At 48.4% G+C, this 11,529-nt stretch overlaps 1 pseudogene; it reads left to right on the plus strand.

The window, feature by feature from the left end:
* The first annotated feature begins 3,946 nt into the window (after positions 1–3,946).
* LOC133063252 (protein FRG1-like) lies at positions 3,947–11,112 on the plus strand (annotated as a pseudogene).
* The last annotated feature ends 417 nt before the right edge of the window (positions 11,113–11,529 follow it).

Below are 11,529 nucleotides of genomic sequence, written 5' to 3' on the forward strand. Positions count from 1 at the left end.
AAAAGCTCGAGAAACGTATTTAAAAGTCAAGCCTTCCCCCTTCGTCCGGAAGCATTTCAGAGTCATTCCAGCTTTTTATCCCTTTCTGGGCTGTCATGGAGGCTCTCCTTTCCTGGCGATGAGTGCGCTTTGACATTCACAAAGTGTAAAGCTCGTGGGTGAACGTTATCTTAAGGCTGGAACCGAATCCCCAGCCGGCACACCTGGGGCCCACCCTCAGAGGGGTCGGCCAGACGCAGACACTCCTGCGCTTTCGCGCCAGCTGCCCTGGGCAAGCCGCCAGCTGCCCTGGATTTACGATTCAGAAGGAGCTCTGAATTCAATTTCCCGTGGGCACAGCCAGGGTCCTCGGCACAGGCCTCCTGGGCAGCAGACCTCCGCTGGCCCATGCTCCGGACCTCCCTTCCCATTCCACATCTTGCTTCCAGTAAGTTCTCTGCCTCCCCCCCCCCCCCCCGCCGCCCCCAACCATTGAATGTGACCCCTCCCAAGCTTTTCTGTTCAATTTGCTTGGACTAAATTGTATTAAAGAAAAGGAAACATTGTAATGGAGGAGATAATTCATCTCTAATACAGTTTACCAGCAACTGTTTTATATCTACAGATGGCCCATTGAGTTGAAGGAACTTTCTGCTGTCATTTATCAAAATGGGCCGTTTTCACTTTCTTTGTTCGAGGTTGTGGGATGATTCCAAAGAATTCAATCTCCTAATAATCTCAAGAGTTATACAACCAGCATTTGGGTGCTGCTCAAGGCTCCCCACATACTTCTGGGTGCAGATAAGATGTGTGGCAGCTTACGTGACAAGGGCACAGCAGAAAAAGGGTCTGGGCATCAGGTCTCAGCCCTCAGATTTGGCTTCCTGATCTTGTTCCTGTAGCCTTGGTTATCTTGGAGATAACAGCGTATATAGTTACTGAGAAAGAATGACAGTATACTTTGAACTTGATAATGTGACGCGTGGAGCTTTGAACTCATGATATTATCAATTTTAAACACTTTTCAATGTCAGTTCTGAATTCTTTAGGTGTCTTAGAGTGTGATCTGTAGATGCTTCTCCCAAGTTTGAGTCTGAAAATTGCTTCTCCAATCGCCACCTAAGCTCATGTCCATCAGAATCAACCACAGCCCAGTTATTTGTAAGCAGAGAGTTAGATCCATATTATCCCCACAGCTTAGCCAGGGCCTCCATTTCCACAAAGCCTGCAAAAACTGTTAGGAGAATAAAGGCTTGAGGTATACACCTTTATTTCTGCACTTGCATGGGGTAATTGGAAGACTTAAAAACCTGCAGTATGCAAAGGAATGAATATCTAATTGACAAATTAGAATTTTTTTTTTTACAAAAAGGAGCTGCTTTCCAGTGTCTCTTAAATCCCACCAAGATGTGCTGTGCTATACTCAGTCACTAACTCGTGTCTGACTCTTTGTCCGACTGTTTGTGCACTATGGACTGTAGCCTGCTAGGCTCCGTTGTCCATAGGATTCTCCAGGCAAGAATACTGGAGTGGCTTGCCATTTCCTCCCCCAGGGGATCTTGCTGACCCAGGGATTTAACCCGCTTCTCCTGTGTCTCCTGCATTGCAGCTGGATTTTTTACCACTGAGCCACCAGGGAAGCCCCTCCCACCAAGGTAATAGGCTTTTTAATCTGTTCACATGCAGGTTGCTCCTACAAAGGAATATTAAGTATCCTAGTTATCCACTGAGATGGGCACTCACTTTATGCCCATCTATGTTCCTTCGATGTTGAAAGCTTTATAAGTCAACCTGTAAGGAAAACAATTCATGTAGCAGACACCACTCTAAGATAGCAAGTGTTGAACCAAAAACCTTGTTGCAATCTCATTCCATAAGACAATACATATTTAGGGACTTGCTTTGTTTCAAGCACTGCCCAGCTGCTGGGAATACGATGATGAAAAGGATAGATTCCTTTCGTGCCTTCAAGGACCTTCTGTCCTAGGAGGAATGTAGCCATTAAGCAAATAATTACTCAAATAATTATTTAATTGAAAATTTGATATCCTACTCTGTTTATGGCATCGTCAACTCAATGGACATGAATCTGAACAAACTCCGGGAGAGAGTGAGGGACAAGGAAGCCTGGCATGCTGCAGTCCGTGGGGTCGCAAAGAGTGGGACGCGACTGAGCGATTAAACAACAACCCTATTTGTAGACTTTCTCTTACTGTTTTCCTGTCTACTGGCTTTGCAGCCTTGAAACTCCTTCGTAGTCTGTATTTATTATGCCTCTGTGATCCACTGCAGCACCTGGCTGTATCAGAGAAGAGGAGAAAGCAACAGTATTTGCTTGAATTGGACCTATCTGGTTTTGCTGCTGGACGACCATGGCAATCAGAAGTGGGAGACATCTTGAAAACATGTTGAAACCCATTTATCAGCCCTTTGACCATTACAGAAAGAGCTTAAGAAATCAAAAAAATGTGCACACATTCCGGAAAGGTCAGAGGACTTCTCCTTTGTACATTCATCTCAGTCCTCCAAGAGAAAGTCTATGCAGTTGGACAGAAGGGTCCTCGCGCAGCACTGAGGTCACAATAGCCCAAACTGTGCCAAGGCCAGTTTCTTCACCCTCAGCCAGAAAGAGGCAGCCCACGCTGCTTGCACAAAGCAGTTCCCGTGTCCTCTGATAACCAGTCAGGAGGTGCAGAGACAGCAGTGACCGTCAGCAGATGGAAACTTCAGCTAATCCCTTACATCTGCTCAGGGGTCTGGTCCAGCCTGGGGAAGGCGCACACAGTGGCCCGCTCACTGCCAGATCACAGTCACGAAAGGAAAACAGTGCTTTCGGAAATCTAATTTCATCTAGGAAAGAAAATGTCTCGTTGGAGTGGAGATGACTTTGTGCAGACTGGCATTCTCCACTCTGCCCAGGTGAACAACAGGGGTCCAAGTGTCAAGTCACATCCTCATTAAATTTTCAAAGGCCCAGACATCACATCCTTCACAGAGTCCATCTCCCCTTCCAGTCATTCAGGGCAGTCTACCTTGGTCGTGTTCTCTTCCTCCTTGGAGTCCACACAACTGACTTGAGTTCCGTGGCCTCACGTTACCGAGGGCAGCTTAATTCCTTTCAGATTGATTAGTCACTTGCATTTTTGCAAGAACAAAGGCGGGTCAGATTTCTCAGTAATGGTAAACTTGGTGGGGAAAAAAATAACTTGGCCACCATTTTGAGCTATTTCTTTGGAAGAAAGGCATTTCACATACCCACTCGAGGCAACGTGGATATTGAGTTCTCAAACACAAAGTCTTCTGTTATAATAAAAAGCTGTCTTATTTTTATCTTGCTCCTCATTTTTATAGGACGTCCCTGACCTACTAAAAACCAAAACAAAAAAAATGTTTTTTTCTAATTTTAAAAGGTCCCCTTCAGAAGTTGGTCAGAGTCTGCTGTGTGCAGCTTAAACTCATCAGGAAAACCCATCCCCAGGTGCAGAGTGGACTGTCGGACAGGCAACTAAAAAGGAAAAAAATGTGAAAATGACAAACATCAGGCCACAGGACATCTGTGATCCCTGTCCTCTGAATAGAAACCACTCTTAGCCAGCAGTCGAATGGCAGAACAACACCCCTGTGACCCAGAGAGCCTCACTGTGCCCGAGCAGGTGTGAGTCTGCAGTTTGACTTATCGGATGGCGAAAGCCAGCCACGAGTCCCCGTCATTCACTGACTCTGCCCAGTAAGGTCATCAGGTCTCAGCCATGAGGCATCACAGCACGTCACCTGTGCTAAGTGGACATTTCAGGCTCTAAAGTCAGACGGAGCAGGCACTTTGAGTTCTTGGCTGTGTGACCTTGGGCAAGTGACTTCAGCTCTCCTAGCTCCCTAGTTTCTGCGGCTGGAATGGAACCGACAGTGACTCTGCCCCATGCAGCTACTCTGAGAACTGGAGCTAGATGCTATCACACCCCGAGAGCGCATGGCACACAGTAAGCGCTCAATCGATGCTCATCCTTGTCGCGCACAGAAAGCCTCTGCTGCCTCTTCCACAAGCCCGCCAGGATGTAGGTGACAGGACTGGGAGGCAAGGGTGGGTCTCAGTAAGGGCTCTCTGCCTTCACTGCCACCTTCTAGCTGCTCTGCTTCCAGGTCTGTCCGGGAACACAGCTTGCCGTGCTCCACGCCCTCTGCTTGTGGATCGTCCCACACGTGATACCTCCTCAGTCGTATAAAGAACTGGGGCGACTTCCCTCGAGGTCGACTTAAGACTCTGCACTGCCGCTGCAAGGGACACTGATCCCTCGTCTGCACGTGCCACGCAGCGCAGCCGCCCCTCCAAATCTACAAAAAGCCTATAGCTACCATCGTACTTATTTTTGAAAGACTGACAGATTTTCCCCTGAGATTGGGAACGGAGCCAGGATTTCACTCTCAGCACTGCCGCTCCTCATAGTCCTAGAAGTTCGAGCTGGAAAGAACTTGCAAGAAATGCAAGAAAAGGCACACAAATGACAGAGGGAAACACAAAAGTGCTCCTAGTTACAGATGACGTGCTTGTCTACACAGAAAATTCCAAGGGATCCATTTAAAAAGGCTCCTGGGACTTAGATGTGAATTCAGTAAGGTCACAGTATGCAACAGCCACATATAAAAACTAACTGTATTTCTGTATACTAGCACCCAACACGTGCAAGTTCCCTCAGAGCGCTGCCCCCAGAGAACCCCTGGTACCTCTAACTGCTCCCCGAAGGCCCCAGCTGCCTGGTGGTTACCTGGGGCCGGGTGGTGTTGCCTGGGGCGTGAAGGAGCGACAGAAGTTTAACCTAAAAAACAAAACGAACAAAAAGAAAACCGATGAAATGATGTTGACTTAAAAGGAGGTGGTCTGGCTTCGAATCTGTGTTTCTGTGTGCCAGGTTTGCGAGTTTTGAATTTTGGGGATCCTTGCTGCCATTTATAGTTTTTGTTCATGTACCAAGCTGAATCGTGTCCCCCCACCCAAAATTCACATCCACCCAGGACCTCAGAATATGACCGTATTTGGAAGTAGAGTCTGTGCAGATGTAGTCAGTTAAGGGGAAGCCATACCGGATTAGGGTGGGCCGTAAATCCAGGGACTGGTGTCCTTATACAAGGAGAGGATGCACGTGGGGGAGATGGCCATGTGACGGAGGCGAAGCCTGAGGGAAGCAGCTAGCATCTAAGAAACACCAGGGACTGCTGCGGACCACCCACAGCCAGGAGCGGGGCTCCAGTCGGCCCTGCTGACACCTTGACTTCAGACATCTGGCCTCCAGGACTGGAAGAGAATTCATTTCTGTTTGTTTAAAAACTTTTTTAAAAACTTTTGGTCGAATGAGTGGCATGCTGGATCTTATTTCTCCGACCAGGGATTGAACCCACACCCCGTGCGTTGGAAGCGGGAAGTCTTAACCACCAAGGAAGTCCCACGTTTCTATTGATTCTAAGCACCCAATTGGTGATCGTTTGTCACTAGGAAACAAACACGGTCTGATTCTGCCTTTCTGACAATCTAGAATAAGTAGCATCTTGCTAAAGATGCCTTAGGGGGTGGGGGAATGGCAGGGTGGGGGTCCCCTGGCCAATTAGTGTGACTTCCTCACCAGGAGAGTGGATCCCAGATCCTATTTGGGAATTAAAGAAGTATCTTCTATGCCAGAAAAAATGGGGCACACCCTTAAGCACGCAGCATTTTTCTATGTGCAAAGGAAGAGTTGGAAACGCTGCAAACAAAAAAATCACATTCTTGCTCAGCCACATGAATGCACCGCCCGGGGCACGTTCGCCCGGCGCCTGCTTGCTCAGCAGAAGGCCGAGAGGGTCAGCTGGCTGGGAGCTTAGTCACGGCCTTTGGAAACCTCCTCCACAGCTTCCAAGTTCAAAGGAGAGGAGGAGCAAGTCTCCTGGACCATCCCAGAGAGACACCCTACAGATACAGGTGAGTCAGGCTGTGACAGTGTCCTCATTTCTTCAAAGGTTTTCAAGTTCTCTCGCCTTCTCCTGAGTAGAGGCAAGTTCCTCCTAGGTCTCTGCCCTGGTCTTCACCTTTTCACCTCCTTTGAATTCTCTAGACTTCCCTGGTGGCTCAGATGGTAAAGAATCTGCCTGCAACGCAGGAGACCCATGTTCAATCCCTGGGTCGCAAACATCCCCTGGAGAAGAGAACAGCAACTCGCTCCAGTGTTCTCGTCTAGAGAATCCCGTGGACAGAGGAGCCCAGTGGGCTACATCCACGGGGTAGTAAAGAGTCAGCCGCGACTGAGCAACTGTCACTTTCACTTTCAGGACTAGAACGGGCAATGGCGGTGCGCGGCTTTCCCCCGAAGCTCCACTGACAACAGCACAGTCAGTCTCTGCAACATCCCCAACATCATCCCATGCTCATTGTGGAATAAGTACACTATTCTGATAACGATTTCTAAGCACCTGCTGTGTGCCAGCCTCTGCACAAAGTCCCCTCCTAGCTGCCCTCCAGAGAGGTATTGTTAAGCCCCTCCAGAGGCCAGGAGGCTGAGTCCCAGTGACATCAATTAAAATTGTGGGATGGACTCCCCTGGTAGTCCAGTGGTTAAGACTGGGCTTCCGCTGCAGGGAGCAGGTGTTCCATCCCTGGTCAGGGAACTAACATCCTGCATGCCATGAGGTGCGTCCAATAAAAAAGGAAAGAAAAAAAAAAGTATAAATAAACTCTGTGCCTGACACCACCCAAGTAGAAAGTGGAGGCCCTGCCAATCATCTTGCCTCCACTGCCCTGACTCTTTTAAGACACTGTCCAGCCTCTGAAACACAGAAGAAAGCAAACATTCCAGTTACCCCTGGAATAGCACACATCCAGGGAGTGTCCAGCCTGCTGCCTGGACATGACTGATGTCCTCATCTGCACCCTTCCTTCTTTTCCCACCTTCTATCACATCTTTAAAGTTCCTACCACGTGGCATGGACATCCATCAAGAGGCCCGGCTTCACATGTAGCGCTGAACTTTCAAATGACTGGCCAGAGGGTTCAGGTCAGGGAGTAAGTACTCAGGGGGTACGAGGGCTCCTTTGGGGGGAGGCAGGTACTTTGGAACTAGGTGGAGGGGGTGGTGGCACAACATTGGAAAGATGCTGAATGGTGTGCTTTAAAATGGCCAGTGTGGGGACTTCCCTGGCGGTCCAGTGGTTAGGACTCCAAGCTTCCAGTGAAGCGGGGTGCAGGGGTCGATCCCTGGTCGGGGAACTAAGATCCCACATGTTTCAAGGCCGATCTAGAGGACTGGGAGGGAGGCGCAGGACGGAGGGAGTGTGTGTACACGCATAGCTGATTCTCGTCCTTATGTAGCAGAAACTAACACGACACTGTAAACAATTATACTTCAATTAAATAAATGATCCGGCTCTAAAAATAAGTAGGACAATTAATTAGTTTAATTAAATGCTTTATTTTTAGGTAATAAATAAGGACCTATCATGTAGCACAGGGACCTCTACTCAATACTCTGTTACAACCTATATGGGGAAAGAAGCTGAAAAAGAGTAGCTATATGTAAGTACATACATATATATGTGTGTGTGTATATATATATATATATATATGTATAACCTAGATAGCATATTAAAAAGCAGAGATACTACTTTGCCAACAAAGGTCTAGTCAAAGCTATGGTTTTTCCAGTGGTCATGTGTGGATGTGAGAGTTGGACTATAAAGAAAGCTGAGTGCTGAAGAATGGATGCTTTTGAACTGTGGTGTTGGAGAAGACTCTTGAGAGTCCCTTGGACTGCAAGGAGATTAAAGCAGTCAATCCTAAAGGAAATCAGTCCTAAATATTTATTGGAGGGACTGATGCTGAAGCTGAAACTCCAATACTTTGGCCATCTGATGAGAAGAACTGATTCATTGGAAAAGACCCTGATGCTGGGAAAGGTTGAAGGCAGGAGAAGGGGACGACAGAGGATGAGATGGTTGGATGGCATCACCAACTCAATGGACATGAGCTTGAGCAAGCTCCAGGAGTTGGTGAAGGACAGTGAGGCCTGGCATGCTGCGGTCCACGGGGTTGCAGAGTCGGGCACAACTGAGCAACTGAACTGAACTGATATGTACATATATAACTAACCACTTTGCTATAGACCTGAAACTAACACAACGTTGTAAATCCACTACACTCAAATATAAAATAAAAATTTAAATATATAGGGGCTTCCCAGGTGGCTCAGTGGTGACGGATCCACCTGCCAACGCAGGAGACTCGGGCTTGACCCCTGGGTCAGGAAGATCCCCTGGAGGAAGAAATGGAAACCCACTCCAGTATTCTTGCCTTGGAAACCCCATGGAATGGAGGAGCCTGGGGGCTACAGTCCGTGGGGTTGCAGAAAGTCAGGCATGACTTAGCAACTAAACACACACACACACACACACACACACACACACACACATGAAAAGAAAATGGTTGATTTTATGTGTGGTGAGTTTTGCCTTAATATAATAAATTAAAAGGGTTTGGGAAACAAAGACGAAGCAGCTCCTCGGCTGATGACTCTATGTGGTCACATCCTAAAAGCCCATCACCCGTCTTTGCTGGGTCCACAATCAGGCGGCAGCCGACTCCCCCGGACAGCCCTGGTGTTGGCGGGTCATCCGGTGACCCGCACCGGGGCACAGTTCGCTGGCACTGTCCTCCCCTCCCATGTCGGCGTCCCCAGGTGTCACACGCCGTGGTCACACTCCACTTGAAGTAGGACAGGATATCCAGGGACTTGAAAGTAGAGCTAGCCGAGAGGTGACTTGAGGAGATGGATTCTCCAACACCCGCCCCTTCAAGGCTGTGATCTCCCCTCCGCTGGCGCTTCTAGAAAACCGATGACAGACAGAACTACCTGCCCATGTCACTAGGCACCCTCCCCAGGGAGTATGATGAGGTGGCTGCCTAATTGCTGGGTGTCCCCTGACGGCTGTGACCTTCTGAGACATGTCACCCGGCGGGTTCTCCAAGAGAGGCTGCAGGAGGCCCCGGCAGGACCAACCTGGCCGTAGGTGAGGAAGGGCAGCTGCCAGCCTTCCTGATGGGGACAGGAAGGAACTGACAGCAAAGGGGCAGCCGCACCAGCCTTGCAGGGGTGCCCGGGGAGATCCCAGCCCATGCGCGGGCACCACAGCCCAATGCATGACAGCCGGAGGTGGAACAGGAAGCCGGTGAGGACGGACCGCAGAGCTCAGGGCGCTCTGCTCCATGCTCCGTGCAACCTAAGTGGGCAGGAAATCCAAGGAAGAGGGGACATGTATACATGGGCATCCCAGGTGCCACTAGCGGTAAAGAACCCACCTGCCCATGCAGGAGAACCCACCATGCCCGTCGGAGACTCGGGTTCGATCCCTGGGGCAGGAAGAGCCTCTGGAGGAGGGCATGGCAACCCACTCCAGTATTCTTGCCTGGAGAATCCCAGGGACAGAGCAGCCTGGTGGGCTATATAGTCCATGGGGTCGCAAAGAGCCGGACACGACTGAAGCGACTTAGCAGGTACACGTATGTGTACACACAGGCGATTCACTTTGGTGTGCAGCCGAAACTAACACAACATTGTAAAGCAACTGCACTCCAGTAAAAACTAATTTAAAAAGAAATAAATAAACTTTTAAGACTTCCCTGGTCTCTAGTGGTCAAGGCTCCACGCTGCCAGCTCAGGGGGCACAGGTTCCACCCCTGGTCGGGGAACTAACATGCCACATGCTGTGAGGCACGGCCAAAAATAAAGTGAAATAAACAAATAAACTTCCTAAAATAAATGATCAAATGGTAATTAAAAAAAAAAAAAACACAACAATGGCTAAGGGTGGAAACATCCCAAGTATCCATCAGCCATCAATTGAGGGTGAGTAAACGATGAGACATTGCTCATTCGTGTAAAGCAATGACACAATGTGGATGGACCCTGAAAACATGACATCCTGCTAAAGAAGACAGATGCAAAAGACCGCATGCTGCAGGAGTCCGTGTACATGAAATATCTGGAGTAAGTCAATACATAGACACAGAAAGTCAGGAGGAGGTTGCCGGGGGTGGGGGCACGGTGGATGAGGAGTGCCTGCTTCCTGGGTGTGAGTTTCCCTTCGAGGGTGATGAAAGTGTGTGGGGGCGGGTTAGAGGCAGTGGTCGCACAACATCACAAATGTGCTAAATGCTTCTGAACTTGCACTTTAAAATGGTTCGTTGCTCACTGTATTTGGGACTTCACGTTGGGATGAAAAAGGCCTGGGATGGGTGGAGACGTGCCCGCTCCACTGGTGCGCATGTTTTCGGGCAGCTCGGGCTCCATCTCCACTTCCGTGCCTCCCTCTCCCACTCCTGCTCCGGTTCACATGTTTGGCCAACCATAGGTAAATACTCCTACGTGAAGCCCACCAAACTCGTGCCCGAGGGAACCAAGGCCAAGAGTGAGAAGAAAAAGAACAAAGAGAAGAGAAAAAGAGGAGCAGATGAAGAAACTCAGCTTGATATTGTTGGAATGTGGTGGATAGTAACAAACTTTGGTGAGATTTCAGGAACCTTAGCAACTGAAATGGATAAAAGAACCTACATACATGCACTTGACAATGGACTGTTTACACTGGGAGCTTCACATAAAGAGGCTGATGAGGGCCCTAGTCCTCCAGAGCAGTTTACAGCTGTCAAATTGTCTGATTCCAGAATTGCCCTGAAATCTGGCTACGGAAAATACCTAGGTCTAAATTCAGACGGACTTGTTGGGCGTGCAGATGCAGTTGGACCTAGAGAGCAGTGAGAACCCATCTTACAAGATGGGAAAATGGCTTTACTGGCCTCCAATAGCTGTTTTATTAGATGCAATGAAGCAGGTGATATAGAAGCAAAAAGTAAAATGGCAGGAGAAGAAGAAATGATAAAGTTCAGATCCTGTGCCCGAAGAGAAACCAAGAAAAAGATGATATTCCAGAAGAAGACAAACGAAATGTCAAACAGTGTGAAATCAATTACGTAAAGAAAAATTCCAGAGCTTCCAGGACCACAAGCTTAATATAAGTAAAGAAGACAGTAAAATTCTGAAAAAGGCCCGGAAAGAAGGATTCTTACATGAAACGCTTCTGGACAGGAGAGCCAAGTTGAAAGCTGCTAGATACTGCAAGTGACCAGGACTTTTGTTTCTGTCTCCTCCTTTTGTTTTTTTCTGAATAATAAGATCAGTGTTTTTATAGAAATTTTAAAAAAAAGTTTGTTTTTTTAAAAAGTTGTATACATTTTTGTGGGGAAACCTACACAACATACAATGTACCAGGTTAGCCATCGCGAAGTCTCTGGTTCAGGGGAAGGAAGTATGTTCACGTTGTCATGCAACCACCACCACCACCATCATCCACCTCCAGAACTTTGTCATCTCCCCAAACCGAAACTCTGTCCTCATCAAACACTAGTTCCCCAGCCCCCTCCCTGGAAGGAAGGGGAGGAAGGAAGAAAAAAAACAAAGAAGCCCACCAACCCATCCAGATCCCTTTCACAGTGACTGTTTTAGGCACGGACTGGATCTGGGTCAAGGTGACCACAGCCCC

This window comes from Dama dama, chromosome 10 (assembly GCF_033118175.1).
Source record: "Dama dama isolate Ldn47 chromosome 10, ASM3311817v1, whole genome shotgun sequence".
NCBI classification, from domain to species: domain Eukaryota; kingdom Metazoa; phylum Chordata; class Mammalia; order Artiodactyla; family Cervidae; genus Dama; species Dama dama.